At 35.2% G+C, this 19,973-nt stretch overlaps 1 protein-coding gene across 3 annotated transcripts in view; it reads right to left on the bottom strand.

The window, feature by feature from the left end:
• st6gal2a (ST6 beta-galactosamide alpha-2,6-sialyltranferase 2a) overlaps positions 1-19,973 on the bottom strand; it is a 114,280-nt gene that overhangs the window by 54,381 nt on the left and 39,926 nt on the right. The window contains exon 1 of one of the 3 annotated variants that reach the window (XM_073911784.1): positions 9,306-9,657. The exons of the other annotated variants lie outside the window; for them this stretch is intronic. The gene's annotated coding sequence lies outside the window, so the exon portion shown is untranslated. Of the gene's footprint in view, positions 1-9,305; positions 9,658-19,973 lie in introns of those variants that run through there. 3 annotated transcript variants of the gene reach the window in all.

Raw genomic sequence — 19,973 nt, 5'->3', positions numbered from 1 at the left:
TTTAGAACAGAAGTTCTTAGAATTGCTCCTGCAGCGTGACTCTTTTACATTGAGAAACCTCGGGGACAACTACAGTCCTAATGAAATATTCAAAAATCACACAGTGTGAGCCAGGCTTTAGTCTGATGAGGCCTCTGGTGAGAAAGGAAAAAAAAAAAAAAAAAAAAAAAAAAAAACTACTGCTTGAGACTCTCTCTTATTTCTTTAGACCATAGAACTGAAATTCAGTGACTTGCAGCTGAAGTTAGTGTACTAAACTGAATAAATACATAAATAATTAGCTATATTATCAAATATGCACTAATGTTTAAGGGCTCTATTTTGACGGTCCATGCGCAGAGCACAAAACGCAGGGCGCAAACGCTTTCAGGGCGTGTCAGAACGCATTTTTGTTAATTTAAGGACGGGAAAATCCATTTTACGCCATGTCGCATGGTCCAAAAGGGTTGAGTTTATTTTCTTAATGAGTTATAGGTGTGTTTTGAGAATAAACCAATTAGAGCCTCATCTCCCATTCCCTTTAAGAGCCAGCTGCGTCGCACCAAGAGCGCATTCGCTATTTACAGGACGTAAAGTAAGTCTAAGTGGAAAAACTGAGCATTTCACTAGCAAACAGTTAACAGTTAACAGTTTTTTTTAACAGAGCATCTACTGCGTGAGAATGAGAGATATTGGATCACTTTCACTTTCGCTCTTGGATAGGGAAACCTTTACACACAGACCTCAATCAGTCTATAAATAATTAATTGTGTTTGTTAAGCGCAAATATTTGTTTCAAAACTATTTCTAAATTCAGTTCTAATTTCCAGCAAACGAATAAATGAACAATATTAACGAAGTGTGTTCAAAAACCTGAGTTATATCCTTAAACACATGCTGTGCCCCATATGGTCTAAAACCTGCCAGGTGGGCAAATCTAAGCTTGTTTTTGATAAAACAAATATAAATATGGATATAATAAATGATACTGCTAATAATAATAACATTGTACAAAAGAAAATTGTTATGAATGAACTGAAAAAGCCTCCCGAGAGGAAGAAGACATAAAAGCAGTGATTTTTCATATTTATGTAGGCTAGAAAATAATATGTTTTGTAATGTTTTAATCCTTTATATTTATATTCTATATCTATTCTTATTATATCCTATATATATCCTTAATATTTAAATTTTTCATATGTAAAGATATTTGCCTATTGCTCTCTTGTGCGTATTAAGCAGTGCGTAAGTGAAGCGTAACTCTGCGCTGGAGTTTAGACCGGGTTTGTTTTGGTCCAATGAAAAATCTATTTTAGTTTCTCAAAATAGCGACGCACCAGCGGTCCGCCTCAGAACGCCTTCCTCTACAAACCAGAACGCCTATGGGCGCACATATGAGCGCTAATGCATTTGCTATTTAAACAGCGTAGCACAACGCCTCAAAACGACTCTTGCGCCAAGCTTAAACTACCAAACAAACATTTCACTGCGCCCTGCGCCACATTGCGCCAGGTGTATGATAGGGCCCTAAGTGTAAGTATTTAAGTCTCAGAGTGTATATATTTTAAAATCAGAATGATTTATACCTCTATGGGTACCTTCTTGGTTACCAAAACTAAGAGACTGATTACAAAGTCAATATAAAGATCATGTTAATGAAAATCTGCATTAACATAATCAGCACTTGATAAAAAGATATGCTTACTCCAAATGTGAGAAAAAAAAAAAATCAAATAAATTTGTTTCATCCAAGGGCGGGTTTAGTTTTCCTAACTACAGCACAAACAGCAAATGTTTTTAAACGCCAGAACTGAATAAATAAACAAACAAAACAAGTCACCTGATCTAAGAATTCACGAGAAAAAAACAACTTTCAAAACGATACCAGGAAATTAGATTAAACTCTCTGACTTTTAGTATCACTCTGTATCCGTTTCCTCTATTAGGGTTAAATAAATAGGGTTAAATTCTCTTTTTTGCTAATCTGACCATTCTGTGCACAGGTGTAAATAGGGTCTGAAAAGTTTTGAGAGATGTTTTTCAGAGCTTGTTTGACTGGATTGCATCATTAGATCACAACACACATCTCATTTCCAAGAAACATCTGCAGTGGCTCCAGACAATTGAACTATGTGTTCCAGTAGTTCAACACTCACTGTTTAACACAACTGCCTTTTAGCATTAAATGAATTGTTTTGATTTCACAGGCGTGGTTTAACACATGATGTTAACATTTGACATGTTTTTGTTGCTGTTGATGTTGTGTTTCAGTGGAAAAAGCTAAGGTAAGCGTCAGATGTATGCTTTTAAACCTTTTCCAGGAGGTACTGTAGTTTGACTGCATTGTTTGCATTTTGCTTTAACAGATCTCAAGCAGATGAGGGAGAAGCATTCTTACTCCCTACTTGTTCATTTTAATCCAATGCTACAACTATTCTGCTCTATTCGTGACATACATTAGTGTAAAATAAAAGGAGAGAGAAAATTATTCAAAAAGTAGCAGCTTTCATTTCCATCTTAGCAACAAAACTACACCAAGCTCCATTGATTTGTATTAGAATCAGTTTTTTTTTTTACACTTCCTTTTTCACCTCTGTATCATACATAGGATGTTAAAAAGCAAAGTTTAAATTGTGTCTGGTTAGTCTAGGCTGTCTGGCTTCAACAAAAGTACATCCTACTGCAATTTAGCAATTAGTTTGGTACGTGACTAGAATGTGGCGTTTTGGCGCTGTTCCAACATATTCAACCGCAAGAGTGTCAACACCACAGGAGCAACCTTACCTCATACTTTAACATTACAGGATGTAGTGCTGCTGAGTCATGAAAATCATGCATGAAATCATTCAGCTCAACGTCAAACTAAATACTTGAGTGCATAAAAATTTCACATGATGATTATAGTGACCAAATGTATCATGTTACAGCGATTTTGTTTTAATGACCTAAAATATGTTCTAAAGATAAACGTCACACACACTAGAGGCATTTTACCCATTGGGTATCTGAAAATGGACTAATAAAAATTTCCAATGTAATGCAATTTTGTAGCAGACAGCAAATCAAAGCATTTAGTTAAAAAGAACTAATAATAAAGAGAAACAAACTAATAAAATAGACATACATATTATATTGTGTGTGTGTGTGGGGGGGGGGGGGGGGGGGGGGGGGGGTAACATTACAGGAGATGTAATGTGATTCAGTTAATTTGGTGAATTAGTTCAGCCGGTTCACTTAGCAGATCCGGTTAAAAAGAATGATTCATTATACGGAAATAAAACCCATTACTGAGCACAAATGTGTTGAATTATTAGTTTTAACTGTCTGCTCGGGTAAAATTTAATTCTTTCATCGTGCTGCTGTCATATCCAGTCATTGTTTTTAAATCACAAGAGCAACAGCGAAGATGACTGGAAGAGAGCCGGCTTGATTTGGCCAATGACATCAGTATTACAGACTCTGAGGTGCCGTATGGGTTAAACGCCTGACTGCGTGAAATAAATAAGATTGACTTCTAGAAAACATACAGTCTGTATTAAATACAAAGACTAAAACTAGGAACATTATTGTTATAATTAAGTCTGTTTCAGTTAGTTTTGCATGTACAAAGTTTCAGTTTGTATTAGTTTTTTTTTTAAACTCTTGTTTTTATTTTTACTTCAGTTAATGAAAATTATTTCTCAATTCTAGTTTTTGTTTTTTCGTTCGTTTTCGATAACTATATACCTTGGCGCTGACTTGTGAATGTACAGCAAAACATCCGAGCTGAATTTCAGCTTTTGCATACAAATATTATTGTCAAGTTATCACAACCAGATTTGCAGGCTCTCAAGGTTTGCTACTGATTTACAAACAAACAATAGGAGTGCTGAACTTAATGACACATATGGTGAAAACTTCAAACCAATTCAAAAACAAAAAATGATGATGATGATGACTTCATGATTTTAAATAATTCTGCAAATAATGTAACAGCAATTAACATAACAGCATTTAGAAAAGGTCTGAGAAATACTACATAAATACTTTATCACTATCTATACTAATAACAAGACATTTCTATAACTTGTACTGTAAAATAGTGCAAAAAATGCAGGCCTTCATGCTTTAATTTATTACACTCTATTCGTTTATAATTGTAGATTTCAATTGTGATGCACAAAGACATTTTTAGGCTATCGGCCTTCAAATCTAAAGAGTTATCAGTTATCTGCATCTGTAAAAACTCCATGTCAGTGCATCCCTACTTAGTGTTCAGTTTCAGTTGCACAGCCAGCATTGATGATCAACAATGTGAACTATTCCATCATCGGCATTTTTATGAATCATTTTTGTCTCTTCATAGAAAAATACAAAGAAAAAGAAAATCACAATGTGATGAACCCAGTGAACAGGCCCGTGCAGAGACTGTCAAAAGGGCATGTGCAGGATAAATTTGTTGAAGAGCGGGGGGGTTGGGGTTGTTTTCGTGAGCGTACTGAAGAGCGGTGTTGTCGCGCGCATTCTGATCAGCGTTGTTGTTGTTGTTGTTGTTGTTGTTGTTGCGCGCGTCCTGTATTGCGGGGGGTGGGGGTGGTTTACGTACTCATGAGCGGTGTTGTCGCACACCTACTACTGAAGGGCGTGGGGGGGGGGGTGTCGCGGGGGCACTTTTGATCATTTTGGAAGGGCACTTTCTATTCAAGACTAAAAAAGGCATGTGCACTGCACAGGTTGAGCCCTATGTGTGCACGTGCCTGCCAGTGAACATACTGGCATGCCATTAAAGCCACAGTGGCAAAAACGGTTCATTTAATTCTAAGGGGTCAGAAAGCGAGAGCGAACCGTACTTCAGGCGGTCACATGAAGAAAAAAAAATATGTTAGAGCGTTTTACTCTCCCACGCTGACAAACCCACAAGCGTTTCATCAATTCCACCAAAGACACCGTTTGCACTCGAGGCTTGTTCTGTCCTTGCGGAGGGCAATCAATATACAAGACGAGAAGCAAAAGTGAGAACAGAATAGATAAGAAAGGGATTTCTTCAAGACAACCTTGAGACAGCCTCTCTCAATTCAGTCCGTCTCTGGGTGACCCCGTTTCGCTTTTACACCGCTCTCCATTATGGATGACCAGGCAGAGCCCTCTGAAAGCCTCCCCGCCGCAGCAAAGCCATGAGGGCAGAATCAACACAGAGGTCATTCCACCGCATGTTCATGGAGAGAGCGGGGCACGGATTGATGAGCAAACACATGCTCGCAGTGGCACAGTGAACCCATTAACCTGCTTCATCTACATTTCTAATGCACTCCGGTAACCCAATCCACTGCCAGACATTTTGAACAGTCGAATGCATACGTAGACGACTTCAAAAGCGCAGCCATGTGGGTCCTCTACGACATCGAGGGAGCAAATCTCACCTGCGTCTCTGATCTGGTGTCCGTTTAGCACTTCACAAATGCACATGAGCTGTACAAATGCGCTGCCTTCACCCAGCTGGAAAAACGGTTTAAATAAACCAACACGTACTTCACCAGCAACCAAAAATAAAAGGCACCATCTGGACCACGTCCCCGAGACAGAACAGAGACATGCAGATAAAAGGACAAGAGATGATGGCGAAAAATATTTATATAAATAAATTAAAAGAACAAAATGGCGTTAATCAGAGTTTCCTTTGACTCACAACTGAAGACGGGGAAACAAATCAGTGGTCCCTGAGTTATAATAAGCAACTCAACAGCTATTTGCGTCACACTTTATTTTGATGGTCTGTTCATTGAATTAAGTTACATTGCATGTACATGCCAACTGATTCTCATTAGACTATAAGCAGACAGTCTACTAATACTCAAATGGACCATCACAATGTAGTGTTGGTCTTGGAGTCAAAAATACCATATACAGGCAGAACAAAATGAATACCCATGATTCCTGATGATACATTAAGGATTTCTGGAATCAAATGATTGGATTCAAGAGTGAGCAGGGAGAGCCAGCTCATTTGCATTTAAAGATACAGGCGCAAATAATTATTCAGTTCTGTTTGACCCAAATATTTACATTTTCAACATGATATTAAAAAACGAGCTGATTCATATATATATATATATATATATATATATATATATATATATATATATATATATATATATATATATATATATATATATATTTCTGTATTTTACATTTGTCTATATATTTTTGAATAGTAGATATTTTATAGTAAATATTCAGTCAGCCCAGTTTAAAGCAGTGGCTGGTCTTTTGCAATCTCCCTGTTGATCTGTGGTTCTCTCTGAATCGGTGCATTTTAAAAAAGAATGAATGAATGACTGAATGAAAGGATAAAAAAAAAAAAAAAAAAAAAAAAAATATATATATATATATATATATATATATATATATATATATATATATATATATATATATAATAAAAAATAAGAATAAAATAAAATATAATATGTTTAAAATAAAAATATATAAAAATAAATATATAAAATGAAATAAAAATATAAAGTAGAAGATAATACAATTAAAAAATTTAATAAAAAATAAATTAATAAAATAAAACAACAAATAGAATAAAAGAAAGAAAGAAAATATTAATATTAAATAAAATATAAAATAAAATAGTATGAATAAAATATTAAAGTTAAATAAATAAATAAATTTATGAAATTAAATTAAAAATGAAATAAAAAATAATAGAAAAATATTAATTAAAAAAATCATGCTAATAAAAATATCATAAAAGGCACAACAAATGTAAAATGTATTGTAATGTAATGTATTTGTTGTAATATAATATATTATTTGTTAATAAATAAAGAATTAAATAAGCATTTCATACAAACATTTTAGAGAAAATGTCAGAAAAGTGGACCTTTAAAATTTGATCGGAGAAAGAAGTGGGCCCCGCAGTGAAAAAGGCTGAGATCCCCTAATCTAAATCCCTGTTGAAACTCTGGCTAAAGACACTTTAGCGGTCATTTGGATTAAATCATTTCAATGGATTTATTTTTAACAGATTACACACAAATAAAAGTCTGATTAAAGAAAATGATTCATATTTTCTTATTTTGCAAGCAAACAGCAATTCGACACCTTGAGGGACTATTAAAAGTTATTAGCTGAAGCTCTAGACGTTAGCACACACAAACAGTTGCTGCACGCATAATGCAAGCATAAGTGGACGAGGGAAATGGGAAAACGGCAGACTTAAATGCGTGGTTTGAAAGCATTCATTTGAAATGATGGGAAAAGGCCAGCTTGTAAAAGTTATGGTTGAATTCACACCTCCCTTAGCAACAAGCCCCGTTTCCCACACATCCATTATTCATAAGCTTCAGTCTGAAGCCTCTCCAAACGTTTAACGGAATAATCTACGGTAATCTAACGGAATAATATCCACTCTGAAAGGGAGATAAATTCCGGAGTTGTTGGCAGGCTTTTGCAAATGCTAAGCACCTTTAATTTAGGCCCTGTCAAGTGCTTTAAGTGAGATAAAGAGTCATTTCTTTATACGTATGCTTACAGGCTGCGTGCCGGAGGACGTTCAGCAGGATATTGCTCTTCATCCATTTTGTCACAGGATTGCGAAGCATCCATTTAAGTGGCTAATTCGAATGGCAGGACGCTTCAGAGATGGAGGATACGGCCAGCCAGGGGCGTAAACATCCTATTTGCTTTTATAAGGTAATTAGAAAGCACTCTCTGAAGGTATGAGAACACGAGCGATCGGATTATATAACAACAATATACCTGGACGCTTTTGTTGTAAAAGGATGTCGACCTTGAGAAAGGAGCATCCAGATGAAACGTAATGGATCTCATTTGGTCGGCGCTCTTTCACGAGATGCCTTGCGTATTTACTATGTAATGGATCTTATTTGGACAGCACCACTTTTATGAGATGGCATGCTTATTTACAGGCATTTCTGCACGCACACAAGCACACACACACACACACACACACACAATGCATAATAGGGAAATAATTAGGTTCTGTGGTAGAAAAGAAATGCTTCATCATGGGTGCGGGTGCATCTGATCTACAGTACTTAGACTTTGTGGAAATGTTTCAAAAGCAGCAAGCATTCCGAGTAGTACAGCATCACATTGAATTACATTTTAAAAGACTTTATAAAACAAGTTTACAAAATGTATTCCTGAAACACACTCCTGTTCGATTATTGTTTGTTTGTACATCTCAAACCCACCATGTATGTTTTCAAAGGCAACATATGACTTCATCAACCTTATCTGATAGTAACAGATATGAAAGCAAGCTCTCACACACACAGACAAACACACAAATGTTCACAAATAAAAACAGCAACAAGGGGAAAAGGTGAGCTGGTGACTATAGTAAAAAAAAAAGAAGCTGACTACCATCTTGTGATTCTCAGCTGCAACATATTTTTGAAACACAACCACATTTTAGGTTGGTCATAAACACATGATTCAAGAACAGAAAGAGGAATCTATTTGGATTATTAAGTATATTAAAGGGGTGGTCCACTACGATATTATATTTTAAACTTCAGTTGATGTGTAATGTAGCTGTGTGAACATAAACAGTATCTCTGAATGTAAAATATTCAAAGTTTAATGCAAAGGGAGACCTTGATTTGTACAGAGTTAGCTTAGCAACGCCTACAATTAACGAATTTTGGGGACTACAAAAAATACTTCCGCCCCCTGTGAGATCACAAAAGTTCGTTATTGCGCATCCCACACTGCGCAGGTAAAGGCCGTGGCCAGAGGCGCTGTAACGTTACTGCAGAGAGAGAAATGCCATCCTGCTGTTTCCACAGAGCTGTTCTGTTTCTGTTGTTGGGCTTCCAAATGACACGACCCAAACACAGAAGTGCTTACAGTTCAATATTAATTATGTTCCAGAGAACTATAAAATACATAGCAAGCATGATTTGACAAAACACAGCTTCCAGAATCTCTCCCAGTTCAGTGCTGGATTCAGTTAAAATCTCCTCAAAGATGGAGCAAGGAGACGCTGTGAACTCTGAGTCATGACCTGTAAGTGTTTTTATTTGTTAAAATTGATCATGACATGTACAGTGTCTAACTTTAACGGTGTGTTGTAGCAAAGATGTAAACAACGGGAAATTATGGTAACCGCTAACGACTTAGCTAACGTTACAAATCTATATTTATCAAACGGCTGTAAACGCACACACACACATACACATACACGCACTCTTGGCCAGCACCTGCGTCTCTCTGTGGGAGACGGCAGAATTTCTCTCTATAGGCAGCTATGCTATGCGTTTTACAACTCGGACAATAAAGTCGCAAAAGATATGTGAACGATTCATGTTACTTACACAGGCATATTCCGCATATGCATGAAAGACGTCCTGTAACGCATTGATTTAAAAAAAATACAGCAATGATTTCCCAACTGGAGTGTAACATCAAAAACAAATCAATCCAGGCTCACAAAGGTCTCATCTCACATCTTGTGCTTTATTCTGTCACCACAGAAAATAACTTAATCCGAGCATGAGAGAAAAAGAACAATAAAAATCTCTCCCGCGCACATGCGCTTCTCGTGTTACAGATACTTCATCGTATACACGCATAAACACACTAAAAGGCACAGAAACAGTTAAAGGAGCCGCATCCCATTTTCACTCGTTACAGACACGTGTTGACTGACTGACTGACTGACTGACTGTTTACACAAAACGCGCGTGCTTGTCAGGGCGTGACGTGAAGCCGATCGGCGTATCACAGCATATTATGATGATGACCAATCAGAGTCACTTGAGGGTGGGCCTTTTAGAGGAACTAGGAAATATGACAGTCGTTTTCATGTTAGCTGAGTAGCTGTGTATAATCAAAGTGAGATTTATGAAAAAATAACACGATTTCCTTCAAGTTAAACATGAGCACACATTGCTTTGCATCTTATTAACACAACCAAGCCTTAAAAATAACATTCTGGACCACCCCTTTAAGGAAAATAACTTCTGCCACCTGCTTCCTTTTTCCCCCTCAATCTAAACTGTGCACTCCGTCTAAAACATTTAACAAGAAATCCCATTATTTTCCGTATGGGTTTCAAATATTTATAGCTTTATGTTTAATAGCTTGCTAAATCAGGGTCAAAAGGGGTCCACAGAAGCCCGTCTGTCCATATAAATATGAGTTAACAGCATCAAATGACTGAAATGCAGTAAAAAACAGATGTTGCATCATACGACTTAGCAATTACATCTGACATGCACAGTTGCCAGGTGCACAGTAAGTGGTCTGGCACATGCTGAAATGATTTATTTATATCCATGAAAGCACTAATGTAAGAGTAAGATTATGAGTAAGAAAAGAAATGTATAGATTCAAAAAAAAAAAAAAAAAAAAGAAACATGAGTCAATTGTCCATGTATAAATAAAAATCTAAATAAAATAAAAGCAAAATAAAATAAAAGTTTGTTAAAATAAGTCAAATTTTTTATAAAATCTAATAAAAAAATGTATTAAATTGTATTAAAATAATAAAAAAAATTAATGTAATTAAATTTAAATAAAACTAAATGCAATTCAATTAAATTAAAATACAAGATTAAATTAATTAATTCAATTTAAAAATAAAAAGATAAAGATAACTAAATTAAAATAAAAATAATCATAAAAAATATTTAAATTAATATACTAAATTAAATTAAATTAAAATTAAATAAAAACATTAAAATAACAACATGTCAAGCTTACTCAATCAATGCAACAATAATATGAAATTAAATTAAATTAAATTAGAAATTAAATTAAATTTTCAAAAAATATAAAAAAAATAATAAAGCTCCATGTCACGTGTACTTAATGAATGCAATTTGATAAGTGGACAGTTTGTCATAGATGATAAATATATTTCAGCTTTAAGTTTATCAAGTAATGATCAATTTACAATTCCAATTCAGTATTTTTTTTTATATTCTCTACATATAAAATTACCAGCCTTGCAATTACATGTAATTTGACTCTGACAAAAAGTCCTAGTGATGTTGACAATAACAATAATAATAATAATAATAATAATAATAATATTCAGTTTAACTAATTTGTACCATTTATGATATTAAACATGTAAAAAAAAATCTGTTTCCCATAGTACAACACAAAAACTGTCTAACAATCAATGATCCGAATTTGATAATAATCACAGTGAAAATGACCTGAACATGCAGAGGATCAATGCAGATGTCTTGGCGTCTGCTGTGGCGCTATAATAGCAACACTTTCATTACAGAGCTGTAATTCATACACTGTATTGATCTGTCGGCAGTTTATGACGGCAGAAACGTGATCGCCTTCAAATCAGAGCCAAAAATGATCCAAACACTTGAGCAATTCAATAGTTCAGAGGAAAAAAGGGAAAAGACGGAGATGAAAAGTGAAGCAGAAGAGAACATCAGTGAAAAGAAAATTGATCCTAAAATGAATGCCTCAATTAAAGAAATAGTTCAGGCACAAATGAAAATTGGCATCATTTACTCCCACTCGTGTCTTTCATGTGCACAACCAAAAAAATATAGCAGTTCTTCTTTTTCATACCACAAAAGTGAAAAGAGAGTAGCTAGATGTTAGTTCTTGGTTTCAATGTAATTACAGGCAGTTTTCTCCAAAATAGACATTTATTCATCCTCGTCGTGTTCCAAATGACTTTCATGAATCTTCAAAATCGACTGAACACTGTAAAAATAATGATTTTCAAAATACTTGGGTAAAAGTCTGTAACATTAAGTTTACCATATATATATATATATATATATACGGTGAATATCGTAGCAGTAAATATATATATATATATATATATATATATATATATATATATATATATATATATATATATATATATATATATATATATATATATATATATATATATACATATATATATATATATATATACATATATATATTACAATGTGACAAGACACCTTTCTTTATATCAGTATGCATCTATGACCGTGGAGAAGTTGTTTGTTATAAGCACTGGGTCATATGGTTTTATCATCACCACATGCTTTTGGTTTTGATTTTTTGTAACAAAGGGTACAATGTGCTAGGGCTAGAAGATACAGCAAAAAATAAATAAATAAATAAATAAATAAAATAAAAACAATAATAATAATAATAATAATATTAATAATAATAATAATAATAATAATAATAATAATAATAAATTAAAAAAAATAAATAAATAAATAAAATCACAATATCATGTTTCATTCCCCCGGCTTGCAGTCTGGGCTTATGAGGGCCCCCTTGCCCTCCATAATTCTGTATTGATAATTATTTATCTTTTTTTTTTTTTTTTTTACAATCTATTTAGGAATAATATGATTTTTTAAAATTTATTTAACTACTTTATTTTAATTGACAAAAAAAAAAACACAATCTCCATTGGAAGCGCAATAGAAATACATATAAATTGAATTCAATAATATGGTATCCTAATGAAAAATAACTAACTAAATAGCTAACTAAATAGCTAAATAAATAAATAAATAAATAAAATTTCCATAATTCAAAAATAATAAAAAATATTTTACTTAAAACTCAAACCTAATAAATCAAGTAACCTTTAAAAGTTTTTTTAAAGCCTGTCATTTTTAAAATCACCACACACATCTTTCATCACATCGAAAAGGACAGCCTAAATGATCTCCAAAACGTCTTTTGTGCTCTCCCGATGTCAGTCAGTAATTACGGATTACTCATTATGTACGAGTAATACGATGACAGAATGGTAACTTTTGGGGTCAAATCCACCTTTGAGCCAAGGTACAGATCCTTTCCTTTTGTTGGAGTAATCTCCTACATATAAAAGGATGAGAACGAGTAAAATCGCACCGCCATTGAATTCCCACCACATGCTCGTCTCTTCCCCGAAGCCCAGTGGAACATGAGAGCAGACTCATAATTGCACCCAATGTCACTCAAGAACGTTTGAATGAGGCATGATTCATGTTCATGCGTAATTTAACACCATAAAAAGAGAAGAAAAAAAATTGATGGCAAAAAGTGCCACTCACCACCATTAATAGTTTTCGACGTGCGTCTTAATGCCGTGGAGTGGAACGCTTAAGCTGTGGTGGTGTAATTTGTTTATATGCACAATATAGCTCCAGGATTAATTGTTAAAAGATTGCAATCTTGATTCAAATACCCACACAATTCTGAATGGATGCAATTTGCATTTGATTATTGAACCTTTGACAATTACAGCCGTGCATTTAAATTAGGGCTGGGCGATATGGCAGAAATACAATCTTGATCATTTTTTTCTATATTGAATAAAAACGATATACATTTCATTGTCAGAGGTTGTTAATACTTTAAGATTTAAAAGAGTACCCCAATAATGATTAAGCCACAAAAATTAAAGGGTCCATTAAATCACACTTTTAGATTCCAAAAAAAAAAAAATAATAATTATTATATATATATATATATATATATATATATATATATATATATATATATATATATATATATATATATATATATATATATATATATATATGGTGATCGAAAGACGCTAAACACAAATAGAGGGCGCTCTAGAGCAGAAAATTTAAATACCCATAAGTCCTCCATAGCATTGCATTATGAACAGAAGAAGAAGCTGCTTTCATGGATTTAGAGTGACTAATAAATCAAACAACTACTGAATCCTCTCACAGAAATATTTATTTTAATTTTAATTAGTTATAATGATATTTATACATATTATATATTTATTATATATTACTTTCTCCGCTTCAGTGATGTCCAGCGGCAGAATAACAGCTCGTTAATTCATGCTCGTGCAGATGATGAGACGGACAAAAGTAACCAATGCATGCCATTCTTTTACTTATTTTTGTGTTGTCAGATTCACAGTGCAAACAGCTCCCGGTAGGAATAATTCGAGTGAACATGAAACAAAGCCGATTAAAACTTTCTTGCTCTGCTCAGCTGCACAGAACACAGCGAGCTCACATAATCCAGCATGCGTGTCGAACTACACTACCCACAATACACTTCGCTATGGACTACAAATCCCGTAAATATTCCATTTCCCCTCTCCTACAACACTAATGTGCAACTTGAGCAAAACTGATACTAAAATTGTTTTACATTTGGTTTTGTAGTTCGGGCCTAAATAAATGTTTGTTGCCGTTTTTAATCGTTTTAAGTTCATTTGATTGACTATATATAAACCATTTGACCTTATTCACGCATTTATTGGGTAAAATTGCTTAGTTTTTACTGTCATTCAATGTGTTTTGGTCATTATCAATGCACTGTCACTTTAATTGAGCGTGAGCAGCGCGTCAAAAATAGACCCAGCGCCGAAACTATCGCTGCACTGCTGCTTCGGCGACGCTCACGCCTCGCTCTGACGCGCTGCTGCTGCGTGCGGTATGAAAGCTCTAATCTGTTAACATGGACGCCTAAAACACACGCGCTGCTCACGCTCTGCTCACGCGCTGCTGACGCTTGCGGTGTGAAACAGGCGTTAGATGTAGCAGAATTTACTACATGCAAACAGCCATCATTTTCACAGAACGGTGATCTAAAAAACGCCTTTGATTAAATCCCCCAGCACTAGAAGTGAGTTACTGAATCATTCCATCAAACTGAGATTAAAAGTCCAGAGAGACCTACAGGCCATGGGAAAACAAGACAGAACAGGACCCCTGTGAAGATGAGTCAAAGGGGCTTTAAACAGTGCACATGGACAGCTGTAAAATCACTCCACTTCCATTCCTCTCCTCCTCTTTCTGTCCGTCAGAGAGTGAGAGATCTCTGGTTTCAGCACTATTTTAGTTCAGGACTAAATCATCGCATTGAAATTAGCCTGGCTCGCCTTTCTGCTTCAGATCTTTATTTTAAAAACTGGCAGTAAAACTGAAATGCTGACATCTGACCATGCTAAATAGGTTTTAAAAACTATTAAAGCTGCCTATGTAGCCTTACATTTACGAATATGACGTGAAGAGTGCTCCAAAGAAAAGGAAATGTAAAGGGATTGTTCAAACAACAGTGGTAATCCTGCCATATTTTCAAAACTCATAACCCTTTCATTCAGCATAAAAAAACAAATGAGAAATGTCTCTCAGTATATTGACAGTCCTTTAAACCACATTGAGGTCAAGAAAGCTTGCTTGTTTAAGCTTCTACACAAAGGGTTTACTGTCATGCGTCATGCAAGTGTCATTGAGCTTTTGTTTGCAGTATTTTGTGTGCATAAACAGCTGAATTACACCTGTTCATCATATGAAGTGGTTTGTTTTCAGAAGATTTGGTTTCAGTGTATTGTGTTTTGGTGAAATGGGTTGTCCAAGGATAGACAGGTTTTGGAGATGAATAAACAGTTTAAAGGCTTGGAACTAGCATTGTCATGATACTGGAATTCGATACCAATAGATACTAAAATTTAAAAAAACATTCATTTCCTGCTAACATTTGAGCTGTGTTGAGCACGATCTTAAACGCTGCTGATTTGCCATTCCGCTCAACAGAAATGAATGTGATTGGTGGTGAACTTCATCAGTTTACCAAACTTACTGTTTACAGAGTATAACCACATACACAGGGACACTGAAGTGTTTTGAAGTTGCGATTCATCCGCGAATTTCTTGTAGAGTATGTCAGCTTATAGACAAACCAGCTGATTGACATGACTTTGAAATGATCCAGTGTCCTGTATCTGTGTTGTTTACACTCAATAAACAGCAAAATGATGACCTTCATGTGGTCAAAAACATTTCTGTTGAGGACGTTACCACAATGGCAAATCAGCAGTGTTTAAGAATGTGCTCAACGTCGCTCAAATGTTAGCGGGGAACAGACACTTTTTTTAGAATTTCAATACCGATTGCTACTGAATTCCAGTATCATGGTTAAAACACTATTCTTCTCCTTCGACCTTAGTCCCATATGGTTGCGGGGTCCGCTCTTTGGAACAAGTCCTCCATTTAGACTTGTCCATATGATAACGACTTTTTTACACTTTCCAGCCATCCTGTTGTGTGGGCCTGTCATCCTCATTCACTCATACACTATGAACAATTTAGCCTACCCAATTCACCTGCAGCATGTCTTTGGACTGTGGGGGAAACCGGAGCACCTGGAGGAAACCCACGCGAACACAGGGAGAACATGCAAACTTGCAGAAATGCCAACTAAGCCGAGGTTCGAACCAGCGACCCAGCAACCTTCTTGCTGTGAGGCGACAGCACTACCTACTGTGCCACTGCTTCGCCCTATCATGGCTAAAACACTACTTGGAATATTATTAGGATGAGCTTTTTTTAGCCATTTAATAATAATTTTGCATCTTCTTTATATAAGATTAATGGAATTTATAATATATACTGGCATTGGACCATATATTAGATAACAAATATATGGGATGCAAAGGTACACAGAAATTACGGTTTCGGAATGTACCTTGATTTTGGAGTCATGGTTCGATACGCGAATGGTACAACTGTAATAATCCCCAGTGTTTGCTTTTTATCCATTTATTTTGGACAGCCAAAAATGTTTTGTTGCTATCAGCTACAGAATTTAAAAGGTCTAGTGATACTGAAGCACAAAATATATAGAAATGTATAGATGACTGTGTATTTTTAACCGTCAAAGATTACATTAGTTTAGATTCAACTTTATTGTCAATACACACGTACAACTACAACGCAACAAAATGCAGAGTAGATCTAACCAGGAGTGCGGAATATAGGTATAAGTTATAAAGTACAATTACAGAAAATCTATGGGTAATATTTAAAGATGGATGTACTATGAACAATATATACAGGCTGTATTAACTATGATCAGAGACTTACAAAAGATGAATATATGTACAGGTTGCTATTAATAATGTATATGTATATGTTGCTATTATTAAGTATGAAGATAGCTATGAACATGATTACAAATGTATGTGCAGTGGATATGGACAATTCAAGATGAATTAATGCAAAGAAGTGAAATGAATATGTACAAGTTCAGAAGACAGCGTTCCCACTAGCCAAACGTACCGTACGTTGACGTCAAACGAACCCGAGTGTGGAACAAAAGTGCTAGTGTAAAAGCACCCTTAAATCACAATATGTATTGCAGAAAAACTCAATATCGCAATACTAGATTTTTCCGATATTGTGCAGCCCTACAGCCCAGCTCACACAGTGAGATTTTAGACACATTTGGGAAATTCTAAAAGATACCTGAAATCCTAGGCTAAAATCAGTGGTCTTTGATCGTTGGTTTGACATAATCACGGACAGCTGCTTAGTGCCCGTTGCGATCAGATTTTCCCTCCGATGAAGTTCTGGCATCATCATAAGATTTCAGACAATTTCCAGCAGTATGACAACAGCTGAGATGAGCATCAATCCAAGAACCAGTAGGAGCACAGAATCTGATGATGCAATCTAGGCCTTCCCAAAAAGACAGTCAGACAGTTGCAGCTCATCCAGAATGCTGCAGCCAGAATTCTGACCAGAAGCAGGAAATCAGAGCACATCACACCTGTACTCAGGTCTTTACACTGGCTGCCAGTTCCATTCAGAATAGATTTTAAAGTATTATTACTGGTCTACAAATCACTAAATGGCCAAGGACCTCAATACATTACAGATATGCTCACTGAATACAAACCTAACAGATCACTCAGATCTTTAGGATCATATAAACTAGAAGTTCCAAGAGTTCAGTCAAAGCAGGGTGAATCTGCCTTCAGCCACTATGTTCCTCACTGCTGGAATCAGCTTCCAGAAATGATCAGATGTGCTCCAACATTAGGCACATTCAAATCAAGACTGAAAACACATCTGTTTAGCTGTGCCTTTACTGAATGAGCACTGTGCTGCGTCCGACAGATCGCACTATTATGTTTTTCTTTTTCTTTTCATTCTTTTATAACCTATTTTAACTCATTTTAATTTGTTTTTATCTGTTTTTAATAATTTTTATTGTCTGCATTTTATGTTCCTAAACTTGTCTTTTTTATTCCTGTTTATGTAAAGCACTTTGAATTGCCACTGTGTATGAAATGTGCTACATAAATAAACTTGCCTTGCCTATGCGACAATTCAAATGACAGCAGGGAAAATTAATTGTTATTTTATTTATTTATTTATTTTTTCTTCCTGGTTTTATTATTGAGACACGCCGTCTGCAAAACTGTGCAAAAGATTGTTAATGTTTGCTGTGAGGAATCATTTCAGAACACGGGATAGTGAAAGTGTCACGGATGGATGACGGTTATCTCCAGAGGAACTTTCTTCTGTCTTTGTTGCATCTTAATTGTCTTTCAGGCAGACATAATGACAGCGGCGATCTAACAGTGTGACATGGGAGCCATGTTCGTGCAGTCTGACATGCTATTTTGTACATGCATAATTGTTCAGGATTATTACAAAAAATATATATGTATAAAAATAAATAAATAAATTCGCACCGTGTGAGCAGGCTTTAACACACAGTCAAGATAAAAGAATTTCAGAGCAATGGTACAGCCTAACAATTTAGCCTTATACTTTTTGGTAGAACTCGGATGTGTTGATAAATTTTCCTATAGTTACATTTACTTGTACATTTACTTGTAAATGTAACCATAGGAAAAATTAACAACACATCCGAGTTCTACCAAAAAGTATAAGGCTAAATTATTAGGCTGCAACATTGCTCTGAAATTATTACAAAAAAAAAAAAAAAAAAAAAATGTATAAATAAATACATTCGCACAGTGTGAGCAGGCCTTAACACACAGTCAAGATAAAAGAATTTCAGAGCAATGTTAAAGCCTAAAAATGTAGTCTTATACTTTTTAGTAGAACTCGCATGTGTTGTAAATTTTTCCTATGGTTACATTTACTTTTGTCAATATCTAATGCTCATTTTATGTATTCAAATTTAAATGAACATTTCTTTAAAAACACCAACTACATAAGACTGTTAAATGAAATGTTTAACACACTTCTAAATGAATACCCATACGGATGATCAATCAAGTTCATTTGGACATCACAAGATTTCCTAGATTAAAAATAAATAATTAAGACCAAACTAAATTAATATCAGGTATAATAAATCATTCATCATTACATCATTATGATAACCATAAATTATACACCAGTCAAAATATTCGATAGTCACTATCAGCAGAAGATTAACTCCCTATGTTATCAAAAATCTTGAGTCACATTCTTATTAAAGTCTCATTCTTCTGCTCACAGAATATTTCATTCATCTTTAAATCTCCTTCAATTTTCAATGACATCTATTCTTGGATGACAAGAAAAAAAAACCTGTCACTCAAAGTCCACAAACAGCAAACCACAACAATTCACTAAATTTGCAACGGACAAAGTCCCATCCAACAATGTTCGTGTTCAAAAAGCTACTTTATTTGGATGCACAATTGGATCATTATATGGTAGAACACACTGCAACATCTGTTTCGTGCCAACTTGAATCTAGTCTACTCATGGGTTTGCTATTGTACATTTACATCTCGAAAACCATTCTTCTCTTCATTTGAGGAACACTGTGATAATTACAGTTCCTATCCACATAGTGTTGTTGATCAGTCGCTTCTGAGGTGTTATTTTAGGATGCTACCTACCTAGTCAGTAAGCTAGGTTTTGGAATGGAGCTAGTATCTGTGTGCCAAGTTGGCGCTCAACACGAGGTATTGCACTCACCCTGCAGGCGACCGTTTCGGCCCTCATTCCAGCCATCTCACAGGCTGTCACTCATGCACGCACACACAAACACGCACAAATGGCAAGCTCCCCGCCTGGTTTTATACCACGTCCTCCATAAGGGCTCTCCTCAAACTGACGCACAAAAACAGCACTGATCTCAGAGGAAAGAAAGCAAACAGCTTTGGATCTTGTCAGAGCACAGAGAAAGAAAAAAAAAGTCTTACTCATGGGACTCTTTAGGATCTAAGGAAAAAAAGCAGTTTAGAACAGTTCCTCCTGAAAAGA

This window comes from Danio rerio, chromosome 9 (genome assembly GCF_049306965.1).
Source record: "Danio rerio strain Tuebingen ecotype United States chromosome 9, GRCz12tu, whole genome shotgun sequence".
In the NCBI taxonomy this organism is placed as follows: domain Eukaryota; kingdom Metazoa; phylum Chordata; class Actinopteri; order Cypriniformes; family Danionidae; genus Danio; species Danio rerio.
This window is presented reverse-complemented; position numbering and strand designations above follow the sequence as displayed.